Here is a 12436-nt window from a genome sequence, read left to right on the forward strand (position 1 = left end):
CTGGTGACTGAGGAGGATTCGCGAAACCTCTCGATCACAAGCTTCATTTTGATCGGCTGTCAACACTCCAAACCAAGAAGTGTTGACAGTCATCTTGTGACTCTATAAAACTGAGTCACAAGAAAAAAGCGAATAAAATGATAAAAAAGGGGGCAGGGTACAAATACCCTGACCTCCTAGGCCTGGTCAGGAACTTGCAGGGCCTCAAGAAGATTATTTTTTTTAAACGGCAGGATTCACGCTAGGTGCCCGAATCATGCTGAGAAAATTAAAAAATGAAGAGCAGGCTCTTATACTTCATTTTAATAGGCCCTGGGTGGGCCAGATCCCGGGGGCAATGGGAAACAACCATCACAACGCAACTTTTACAACGCAAGATCCATTACAACGCATGCCATTACAACGCATGCCATTACAACGCAGATTATATTACAACGCATGCCATTACAACGTAAGTATGGGTAAGTATTTAATTAAAATAATATTAATTTATTTTTAAATTAATTTTCTTAAAATAATTATAATTTAATTTATGACAATAAATTAGAATATTTTAATTTATTGTTATTTAAATTAAATATTGTAAATGAAATGTATTTCAAATTAGAATAGTAATTTTTACCCCTACACTATCTAGCACTTACCCTACTATTACACCCCCTGGAGTTAGAATACTAATTTTAACCCCTACATTATCCAACACTTACCCTACTATTACACCCCTCTGGAGTTAGAATAGTAATTTTTACCCATACACTATCCAACACTTACCCTACTAATTCACCCCACTGGAGTTAAAATAGTAATTTTAACCCCTACACTATCCAACACTTACTCTACTATTACACCCCCCTGGAGTTAGAATAGTAATTTTTACCTCTACACTATACAACACTTACCCTACTATTACACCCTCCTGGATTTAGAATAGTAAATTAAATTTTATTAAATAAAAATAAAAGTGTATTTAAATAAATTATTTTTAAAAATTGTAATTAAATGAAAACTAAATTAATATTAATAAAATAATATACATACCTATACTTACATTGTAAAGGCATGCGTTGTAATGGCATCTGCATTGTAATGGCATGCGTTGTAATGGCATGCGTTGTAATGGATCCTGCGTTGTAAAAGTTGCTTTGTGATGGTATACGTTGTGAATGTATGCGTTGTAACTTCATACATTCGGGGGCAATACTGATTTATGTACCGGGTGCCCGTGGGGGCTCCTGCAGCCCCGGGGACGACACCTCCCCAAGGCTTTGTTGATAATTCACTGGGGCACGCGGCCTCCTGCAACACTGGGGACCACCACCACCCGGGGCATCAGGTTAGTTATGTTGGGGGGCTCACAGGCTCCACCAAACCCCGGGGACTGCTACCTCCCTGGGGCTTTGAAAGATATAAAGAAGTGTGGGGGTGCTTCTGCCCCCCCTCACACTTCCCCAGGAACCACCACCTCCCTGGGGCATTCAGTAAATTAAATACAGGGGTCCATTGTGGACCCCCGGCCCCGGTGACCACCGCCTTCCCGGGGCTAACTTTGCATTCAGAAGGAGGCCGCACAGTCCCCTCCTGGAGCCCTCTACGACCCTGGGGACCGCAACCCACCAGGTCGACTCCAGCAATGTCCCGGGGTGCCCACCCCTGGGACATTGCAGTTTGCAATGACACTGCAGGGGAATGGCTCCCGTCCTGTCATTGCAAACTATGCTTCGCTTCATGAAGTGAAGCAGATTGCTTTTGGACAAGGGGAGCTACATGTCAGCAGCTCCCCTTGTCAAAAAGCAATGCCAGCTGCCGCCGAAAGCAGGGAGCCCGTTGGGAACGTGTGTCAGGAACCGCTGTCTTGCCACCGTGATTAACTGTAAAAGAAGGTTCAAGACTCGAATTGGGGTTAAATCTAGTCTGGGATGCATTTGGTATCCTGTAATCAAGAAAGCTCCACTCACTCAAGATGGCCACTGCGTTGGCCGTTTAGCGCTCAAGTAGAGTCAGTCTAGGTAATGAGGCAGTCGCGCAGATTTACAACTGCGCACTTCAACGTATTTGCGTGAGGAGAGACAGCTTGTTTTCACCGCTCCGCGTTAGTAATTCAAGACGGGAGTCGGCAAGTAGTTTTGAGTTATTTAATTGTAGTTTCCTCAGTCCGAGTCATTCTGAGAGAGAAATTAGTTGTTTAAGAACGGTCACTGTCCGGATGAATAGGTGACTAGTTTTGCTCTGCAACATTTCTCCGTCAGTCAGTGCAGTTGGGTTTCATGTTTAGAAACTCTTCTTCAGCTGCATAGTATCTGAGTGAGCCCCCACAGAACAACGTCAGGAAGAGATCATTTGAGTAGCAGAACAGTTTGGAACTGCGACAATTTGGAAAGTTCTTCGGAGGAGTTTGGAAAGAAGTAAGACAGACAAGTTATTGTACTGAAATCTCCCTTACCTTCCTGTGGCAATTGTGCTTTCCCTATTTCTTTCCTTTCCCTTTTTTCCCTACCTTGCACCTTTTTGCGCGCTACGGAAGGATTCCATCTTCTTGGCTTAAGACACTTGCAAAGCATTTTCTGGAACTCTATTTAGAAGAAATCAATTCCAGCACCTGCACGTAGATCTTCAGGTACAAGAGAGAAAGCAGTAGAATCTAATAGAGCCTTAGTTAATAACTTGAATATTTGGTAATACAAGTCTTCTATTCTACAGATTAAAAGACTACCTGCAAAAGCCAAAATTAAATATAGAAGAGCAGCTAATACCTAAAGAGCTACTGGTAGGACAAGCTTTGATTATTGCATAGAGTCAGTATAGTAAGGTGGGTTGTTGTCTTATGTTTCCTTCCATCTGTGTATTAGGCACCCCCTGAAGAATAGACTGCAGAATATCTTCCTCAGAAGTTCAGCAGCCAAGAGGGTGTCAGCAGTGTCAAGGTGTCTCTTCTTTTATCTACTTCCCCTTTTCCCTTCTTCTGGTGAAACTGCTAAGCTAGCGGTGGCACTGGAGGGTGGGAGATTGGGATCAGCATCTATACTGCCCCTGCGGAGAGTTGGAGACTTCTGACAGATTGAAGTGCCCACGAATATTCTTCGCCTGGGCAATATGTCAGAGGGATTAGATCTCAAGGTCTTGGGAAGCTTATTAGAGGGGATTCAGAGAGAGATAGGTGCGGTGAGGGAGGAGAAAAAAATTAGAAACAAGAACTAGTGGCCTCCCGTCAGGAAACTAGAGTATTAGCTCAGAAGTTAGACGGTTTAGCTATGGGTAACCCAGTACAGAGTGTCCCCACTTCTAGTACCAGTCTTCCCAGCACTGATCCTAAGTCCGTAGCTCAGGTAATTCATTCAGTCTCCCCATTGATTCCGTTGGCTGCCCCTGAAAGATTCTCAGGAGATCCGCAAAAAGCACAGCTTTTCTTGACACAGTGTTCCTTGCATTTCATGTGCCTCCCAACGCTCTTTCCAGATGCTCAGTCCAGGGTGGCCTTTATTTTATCTTATTTGTCTGGGGATGCAGCTAATCGGGCCATGTCAGTGAAGATGATCCTATTCTTTCCGATTTCGCTAAGTTTAAGGTTAAATTTCTTAGAATCTTTGACAGTAGACGGATATCTCAGGCCGCAGACAATGAGTTACTAGAACTCCGCCAAGGATCTAAGGATCGAATTACGTATCTTACTCAATTTAACAAACTCATCATAGAAACCAATTGGCCTGAAGAAAAAAGAACAGCTCTTTTTTATCGTGGATTACGAGATGAGTTGAAGGATACCTTAGCTCAGATCCCTAACCGTCCTACCAATTTAACAGACTTGGTTGATTTGGTGTTAGAGTTGGATTTTCGAAACTCTGAACGTAAAGGTGAGCGGAGGAAAGACTGGAAGTTGACGTTTCCACGTTTTGATTGCATGAAGACCGAGAAAGGATTAGTAGGAAATATTGACCCAGAACCAATGCAGATTGGGGCAGTAAGGGGTCCCTTGAGTCAGGAAGAAAAGGAACAGAGATGGTTAAAGAAGTTATGTCTGTATTGTGGAGGCTCTGGCCACTTTGTTAGAGAATGCCCCAAGCGACCCAAGTTCCCAGTGAAGGGAAACGGTTCCAGCCATCAGTAGACGGAGTCGCTCTTGTGGTAAAAGAAGATAAGACGGCTCCTGAAGCTCACTTCATTTTGAACACCTTACAGTCGATGATTCCACATGTGATCTTACACATGACAATAAGGTTTAGAGAACACCAGATTCCAGGAGTGGCTATCATGCTGGATTCGGGCGCTACAGGCAATTTTTGTGATATCAAGTATGCTCGTCGAATGGGAATTCTTGCCATACCTAAGGAAAAGAAAGAACCTGTTCACGCCGTTGATGGAACGAACTTGTCTTCAGGGCCCATCACCAGCCATACTGAAGAACTTGAATTGATTAAATCCGATGGTCATCGGGAACTTTTACAGTTCAATCTCATAGATGCCCCACAGTTCCAGTTAATTTTAGGGCTTCCTTGGTTAACCACCCATAATCCAACAATTGATTGGGAAAGTCGCACAGTCTGTATGCAGTCCAGTTATTGTGAGGAACACTGTTTTGGTTCTAAAGCAAGTTTGGAGAAATTCCTGTGGAATACCAAGATTTGGCATCAGTCTTCAGTGAACAAGAGGCTGAGAATTTACCACCTCATCGTGTTTACGACTGTACCATAGATCTTGAGCCTGGGGCAGTTCTTCCATGCAGTTGGATTTATGCCTTGATGGAAGCAGAGAACAATCATTTGAAGGAATATTTGGATCGCTACCTGGCTAATGGTTTTATTAGACCTTCTCAGTCTCCAGTATCCTCCCCTTTATTCTTTATACCAAAGAAGCAGGAAGGGAGTTTGAGGACTTGTATTGATTACCGCACGCTTAACCAGGTGACGATCAAGAATCGTTATCCGGTGCCACTGATTTCGGTTCTCCTTGATCAAATCAAGGAGGCGCAGATCTTCACAAAACTTGATTTGCGTGGCGCTTACCGCCTGGTTCACATGAAAGAGGGGCACAAATGGAAGACGGCATTTAGAACTAAGTTTGGCCTTTTTGAATATTGCGTGATGCCCTTCGGATTGTGTAATGCGCCTGCAGTATTTCAACACTTCATCAACGATGTGATGGGCGATTTGATTGACAAGATAGCAATCATTTATTTGGACGACATTTTGATTTACTCTAAAGATCCACAAGATCATTCCAGACATGTCAGAATGGTGTTGGAGCGTTTGAGGATGCATAGATTGTTTGTGAAACTGGAGAAATGTGTCTTTAATGCTACAAAAGTCGAATTTTTGGGATTTGTCATTTCCTCCCAAGGAATTACCATGGATCAGGGAAAGGTGCAAGCAGTGGAGGACTGGCCAGCCCCTCAAAACATTAAAGACATTCAGAGGTTTTTGGGGTTTGCCAATTTTTACAGACGATTCATTCAAGGGTTTTCCCAATTAATTGCACCAATTACTCGTCTCTTACGTAAAGGAGTCAAGTTCAAGTGGTCGAAAGAAGCGGAAAAGGCCTTTCAGGATCTTAAGAACAGATTTGTTACTGCCCCCATCTTACTACATGCAGATCCAGAAGAACCTTTCTTTGTAGAGGCGGATGCCTCTGACCAAGCCATATGAGGGGTTCTTTCACAAAGACATCGTAGTACTGGACAGCTTCATCCAGTGGCTTATCACTCTAGAAAATTGACAGCTGCAGAATTGAATTATACAATTGCGGAAAAGGAACTTTTGGCCGTGAAGGATGCCTTCGAAGACTGGCGACACTATTTGTTGAGAGTGAAGCATACTGTCACAGTTTATTCCGATCACAAGAATCTTCAGTTCCTTAAGACGGCTAAGACTCTCACTCCTAGACAGTTACGCTGGTCTCTTTATTTTGCAGATTTCGATTTTGTGATTACCTATCGACCTGGTCCAAAGAATGGTAAGGCGGATGCCTTATCCCGTTTGAACACTGAAGATTGTGAGCATCCAGTGGAACCGCATCCGATCATTCCTGAAGCCCAGATTGTGTGTACAGTTTTTCTGGATAACTTTCAAGAAGAAGTTTGCAAGAGCCTGTCTTTAAAAGAGATTCAAGAGTGGGCTCTTCAAGGTAATGAAAGGCGAATTCATCAGCAGTTACCTTATTTTAAAGAGGCATTGTATCTTCCTACGGAAACACTTCAACAGAAGGCTTTGCAATGTTGTCACAATCATCCGTTAGCCGGTCATAAAGGAATTTCCAAGACTCTGGATCTGATGCAGCGATATTTGTGGTGGCCTGGGTTATCCTCTCATGTCAAACAGTAAGTTCAATCTTGTGAATTATGTGCTAGGGGTAAACCTAACAGACAAGCTCCCCAGGGATTGTTGCAGCCTCTTCCTACTCCTACCCACCCGTGGCATACTATCTCTTTGGATCTAATTGTAGATCTCCCCTTGAGTAAGGGATTTGATACCATTTTGGTGATAGTAGATACTTTCACTAAAATGAGTCACTTTATTCCTCTGTCTGGTGTTCCTTTGGCCCCAGAATTAGCATGAGTGTTTGGAGAGAGTATTGTCAGGATTCATGGGGTACCCAAGGTAATTATATCAGATCGAGGTCCTCAGTTTATTTCTCATTTCTGGCAGGCTTACCTTAAAGAGTTGGGAATTGAGAGCAGATTATCCACAAGCTACCATCCAGAGTCTGATGGTCAGACGGAAAGACTCAACCAAGAATTGGAACAGTACCTCCATTTCTTCCTTATCGATCAGGGTGGAGAATGGTCAGACAGATTGTGGATGGCGGAATTTGCTTGTAATAATGCAAAGAGTGCATCCACTGGTTACTCTCCATTTTACTTGAATTTTGGGCGCTATCCTAATCCCTTTCACACCCAAGAAGATTTAGAAGTCCCGGCAGCAAAAACCTTGATCACAAATATAACTGCCCTTCATAAATCAGCAGAACAGAACTTAATTGCAGCAAAGGAAATTTATAAGAGAGATGCAGACCAGCACCGTCGGGCGGCACCTCCTTATAAGATAGGAGATCAGGTTTGGCTTTCTACTAAGAATTTACATTTGAAGGGTAATAGAAAGTTTCAACCTCGATTTGTGGGTCCTTATTCTATCAAGCAAGTTTTGGGACCTGTCACAGTGAAATTGGATTTACCCATTAAATTGGGAATCCATCCAGTTTTTCATGTGTCTCTACTGAAAAAGACTAAACCACATATAAGATGGAATCGACCGCCAGGACCAGTAGATATTCAGGGACATGCAGAATACGAAGTAAAATACATTTTGGATTCTAAATACAGGAGAGGTAAACTTCAGTATTTGATTGATTGGAAGGGTTTTGGTCCAGAAGAGAGATCATGGGAACCAGTGTCCAACATTCATGCACCCCAATTGATAAAAAGATTTCATGCACAGAAACCATTCAAACCCGGACCAATAAATCGGTCTTTGAGAGGGGGTACTGTCAGGAACCGCTGTCTTGCCACCGTGATTACCTGTAAAATAAGGTTCAAGACTCGAATTGGGGTTAAATCTAGTCTGGGATGCATTTGGTATCCTGTAATCAAGAAAGCTCCACTCACTTAAGATGGCCGCCGCGTTGGACGTTTAGCGCTCAAGTAGAGTCAGTTTAGGTAATGAAGCAGTAGCGCAGATTTACAACTGCGCACTTCAACGTATTTGCGTGAGGAGAGACAGCTCGTTTTCGCCGCTCCGCCTCAGTAATTCAAGACGGGAGTCGGCAAGTAGTTTTGAGTTATTTAATTGTAGTTTCCTCAGTCCCAGTCATTCTGAGAGAGAAATTAGTTGTTTAAGAACGGTCACTGTCCGGATGAATAGGTGACTAGTTTTGCTCTGCAACATTTCTCCGTCAGTCAGTGCAGTTGGGTTTCATGTTTAGAAACTCTTCTTCAGCTGCATAGTATCTGACTGAGCCCCCACAGAACAACGTCATGAAGAGATCATTTGAGCAGCAGAACAGTTTGGAACTGCGACAATTTGAAGAGTTCTTCGGAGGAGTTTGGAAAGAAGTAAGACAGACAAGTTATTGTACTGAAATCTCCCTTACCTTCCTGTGGCAATTGCGCTTTCCCTATTTCTTTCCTTTCCCTTTTTTCCCTACCTTGCACCTTTTTGTGCGCTACTGAAGGATTCCATCTTCTTGGCTTAAGACGCTGGCAAAGCATTTTCTGGAACTCTATTTAGAAGAAATCAATTCCAGCACCTGCACGTAGATCTTCAGGTACAAGAGAGAAAGCAGTAGAATCTAATAAAGCCTTAGTTAATAACTTGAATATTTGGTAATACAAGTCTTCTATTCTACAGATTAAAAGACTACCAAAATTAAATATAGAAGAGCAGCTAATACCTAAAGAGCTACTGGTAGGACAAGCTTTGATTATTACATAGAGTCAGTATAGTAAGGTGGGTTGTTGTCTTATGTTTCCTTCCATCTGTGTATTAGGCACCCCCTGAAGAATAGACTGCAGAATATCTTTCTCAGAAGTCCAGCAGCCAAGAGGGTGTCAGCAGTGTCAAGGTGTCTCTTCTTTTATCCACTTCCCCTTTTCCCTTCTTCTGGTGAAACTGCTAAGCTAGCAGTGGCACTGGAGGGTTGGAGATTGGGATCAGCATCTATACTGCCCCGGCGGAGAGTTGGAGACTTCTGACACCGTGGGGGCATTGGGGTTTCCCTGTGGATCGCAATTTGTGGCCAGGCCCCGGGGCATGGGTCCCTGGGGCCAAAAGTGGCCATGGGAAAGGGGTCCATGCGGCCCCACTCCTGGGAAAAAATACATTTAAAACAAGGCCAGACTTAGGGGATGGGGCACCTGGGGCCAGAAGTGTCAAAAAGGAAGGGGGCCGCAAGGCCCCCCCTCCCCTTTTTCATTAAAAATAAATAATAAAAAAGGCAGGACCCTGGCCACATACGGGAGGCCACGCAGCCCCCTCCCAAACCTAATTATAAAAAAGTAGGGCATTCCTCAGGGATGGGGTCAAAAGAGGCCCAAGGAAAGGAGGCCATGCGGCCCCCTCCCATCAAAAAAATATTTTTTGTAAAAAATAACTAGGCCATACCCCAGTGTCAAAGAGTCAAAGAGGTTTATTGCATAATTAATTTAAATCATTACAATTTCCACATGTCAATATTGTGATACAAAAATTAAATGCTACTAAAAAGAAGATTGAACTCTTCCATTGTTAAAATGATTACACAATTTTAAAACAAGGTTCCTCAGGTAAGCTCCCACCGGCATTAAGAGGTCAGAATGTTTGGTACATATTAATGCAGGGTTTACCGGTCTTAGGGATCAGGGCAGAGTTATTACACCGCTTATTTCAACATGACCTTGTTCCACAAGACTCAGGCATTTATTCACTTCTGCCAGGAATTTTGTTCCCCGGCATGCTAAAATGATTGAACTTCCTCCTAGCCAGCGAGTTACCGCTTGCCTACAGGTGCGGATTTTTAACTCGTTACAGATCTGTTTCAATAATCTTCGACGTTGCACCAGGAGAGCCGGACAAACGCACAAAAAATGGGCTAATGATTCCCTTTTGTAGCCACAAAGTCTACAGCTCTCGGTCTGGTGTTTCTCTTTCCAAGAAGGTGCTAAGTCTTTCGAACTGTGCATACCCATCCTGTAGGCTGTAAAGGCTCTTTTTATGTGCACATTAAAATGCGAGGTTAAATATGCGTGTGGTCGACCAGCTGTGAAGGAGTTGATTATGGTCCAACCATGTCGCTGCTTGAGCAGTAACGCTTTGTCCTCTTGAAAAGATTTCGACCTTGCTGCCTTATTGGCTAGTCTACTTATTGTTGCTTTGTCCGTCACAGATTCCCAAATTCCTTCCAGCCCCAGCTCTTTCATGCAGGTTTTCAGGTATTTTCCCCAAGGACAAGGGGTTCCAGTTGCTCCTTGATTTTTTATGGCTTCCCAGTTTAACCAATCCATCGAATCCGGATCTGCAGATCTTAATTTGTGACACAGTTTTATGAAGCCGCTCATGTTCCTATATTTCTGGTTTTGCAGACCGAATTCCAGCCTTACTTGCGGAGCTGAAGCACTCTTAGGGAGGTTAAAAACTGCTTTATAAATTTTTGTTTGGAGCTCGTTGAGCAGGTCTACTCCCTTGCCACACCAGGCGACAAGACCGTAAGATAATGATGGTAATATTTGTGCTGACATGACCTTCAGCAGGTGACTGTAATTTGGGCAATTCATTTTTGCTTTTAGCAATCGGTACGCAAAGATTAGTTTTTGTGCTTTTGCTCGAATTGCAGTTTTGTGCTCCGTTAGTTTTGCTCCCTGGGATATTGTTACTCCAAGATATTTATACGAGCCTTGTTCGTTCACCTTTTTCCCGTTAAATGACCATGTGTAACTTAGTTTTTTTGGGTCCACTAAACGTACTACTTTTGTTTTTTCTTTGTTTAAGTCCAATCCTTCTTGTCTTAAGTACTCTGCTAAGATGTTTAAAGCTCTTTGTAAACCCACTGAAGTTTTACTCAGCAGGACAATGTCATCTGCATATTGCAGACAGGGAATTCGCCGGTTTGCCAATGAAGGTGGATGCACCTCATCTGTGTCCAACACTGTTGCGAGATCAGAAAGGAATAGATTAAAAAGGGTAGGCGCTAGAACACAGCCTTTAGTTTTAGGCCCTGGAATGTTGGTATGTTCCTCGTTGTATATGCTCCGTCTCCCAATTTAACCTTTGCCCATGTATCTTCGTGCAAAGCTTTTATTGCCTTTATTAATTTTAAAGGCGTCCCCCAAAGCTGCAATTTTTCCCATAGGCGCTCTCGATTTACTCTGTCAAATGCAGATTTGATGTCAACAAAACAGGCGTATAATCGTGCGCCCTTTACTGCTATTCTGTCCATTAATACTGACAGGCAAGTTAAGTTGGTGATTGCCCCCATGTCCCTCCTAAATCCCGTCTGGAACCAGGGGATTCTCCGAGATTCTTCTATCCAATCTTGCAGCTTAAGGAGGATACAAGAGGCATAGAGCTTGGCTCCCACATCTATCAATGATATAAGTCGGTAATTTGTTGGGTTGCCATGGTCACCTTGTTTAAATATTGGGTGAATCACGTTCCCCTTCCATGATGCAGGAACCTGAATGTCACGATAGATTTGGTTAAACAATGGTGTCAGGATTTCTGCCCAAAATACCGGGTCATGTTTAAAAATGGCATTGGGCAGACCATTCGGACCTGGTGCTCCTTCAGCCGTTAGCCTAATAATGATTTTACACAGTTCCACTCTAGTTGTCAATTCTGGGACTATCATTTCCTCTTTCGCGCAGTCCTAAATCCCCGGTCCTTCTGAGCCTGTGTTGTAGATTTCCAACTGGCCATTCTCTGCTGTATTTGTTACCTGCGTATTATTTGGAAGACCAACTGTTCTTGTGCAGTAAAGGGATTGCACATGTTGAGACCAAGCATCGGCTCCTACTCCCGCTTCCTGAAAGAGTTTTTGTCCTTTATTTAGGTCGTTGATGATGCCTCAAAATTCACGACTATTCGGTTGTTTTCCGGCACTTAACAATCTATTCCATAACTTCTCCTAGTAGGCTGATTTTGCAATGTATAAAGCCTTCCTGTAGGTACTTCTGGCTTCTGTCAGAACCCCTTTGTTTGTTGGTAACCCCAGCTTCTTATTCCACGCAAGGTGACGGACAACATTTGCTACCCTCCTTTTCTTTGTTCTCAGTTCGTTGGAAAACCAGGGCTCCTTTTTAGCGGTGGACTTACTCCGTACACCTGAAGTTGCAGGAAATTTGGGAAGAAGGTCCAGGACCAGTAGCTCCCAATTTTTTACAAGTCCTCCTTTTTTGCATCCCTAACTCGGATTTTCTAGCCATTGCGGCACGAAGAATTTGTTCCAACGTTTGTCCTCTCCATTTTAGTTTCTTTAAGTTGAATTTAGTGGCTTGGTGAAGCAGACTTACTAATTTCGGTGCCAAGTTTAGCGCAATGTTTAGGGAGGTTATTTGGGGGAAATGGTCGCTTTCTGATCGTTGGACAATTTTGAAGGTCTCAATGGCTGGGATTAATTTGTCGCTTACTATTGTATAGTCTATTGTTGAGTGAACCCTACCACTCAGGAACGTAACGCCTGCCGGCCTGTCCCCCGTTGTGTTGCCGTTTAGAACTGTCAGACCCAGAGCTTTTGGGTCAAAGGCTAACCTAAGGCCTTCTTTGGGCAGTTGCTTGACTTCTTTTGCCCTCAATTTTCCATTGAGATCACAGTTAAAGTCCCCTGAGATTAATAGAGGACATCCTTTGTAAGTTTTTTTCATCGTTTTAATCAGCGACGTCAGGCACGTTTGTTTTCCTTGTTGTAGCTTACGGTCAGGATGGATATAAATATTAAGGATTATAATTTGCCATTTTTTGTGCCCGGCTGACGTAAATTC

Source organism: Lissotriton vulgaris, chromosome 4_1, assembly GCF_964263255.1.
Source record: "Lissotriton vulgaris chromosome 4_1, aLisVul1.2, whole genome shotgun sequence".
Taxonomy (NCBI): domain Eukaryota; kingdom Metazoa; phylum Chordata; class Amphibia; order Caudata; family Salamandridae; genus Lissotriton; species Lissotriton vulgaris.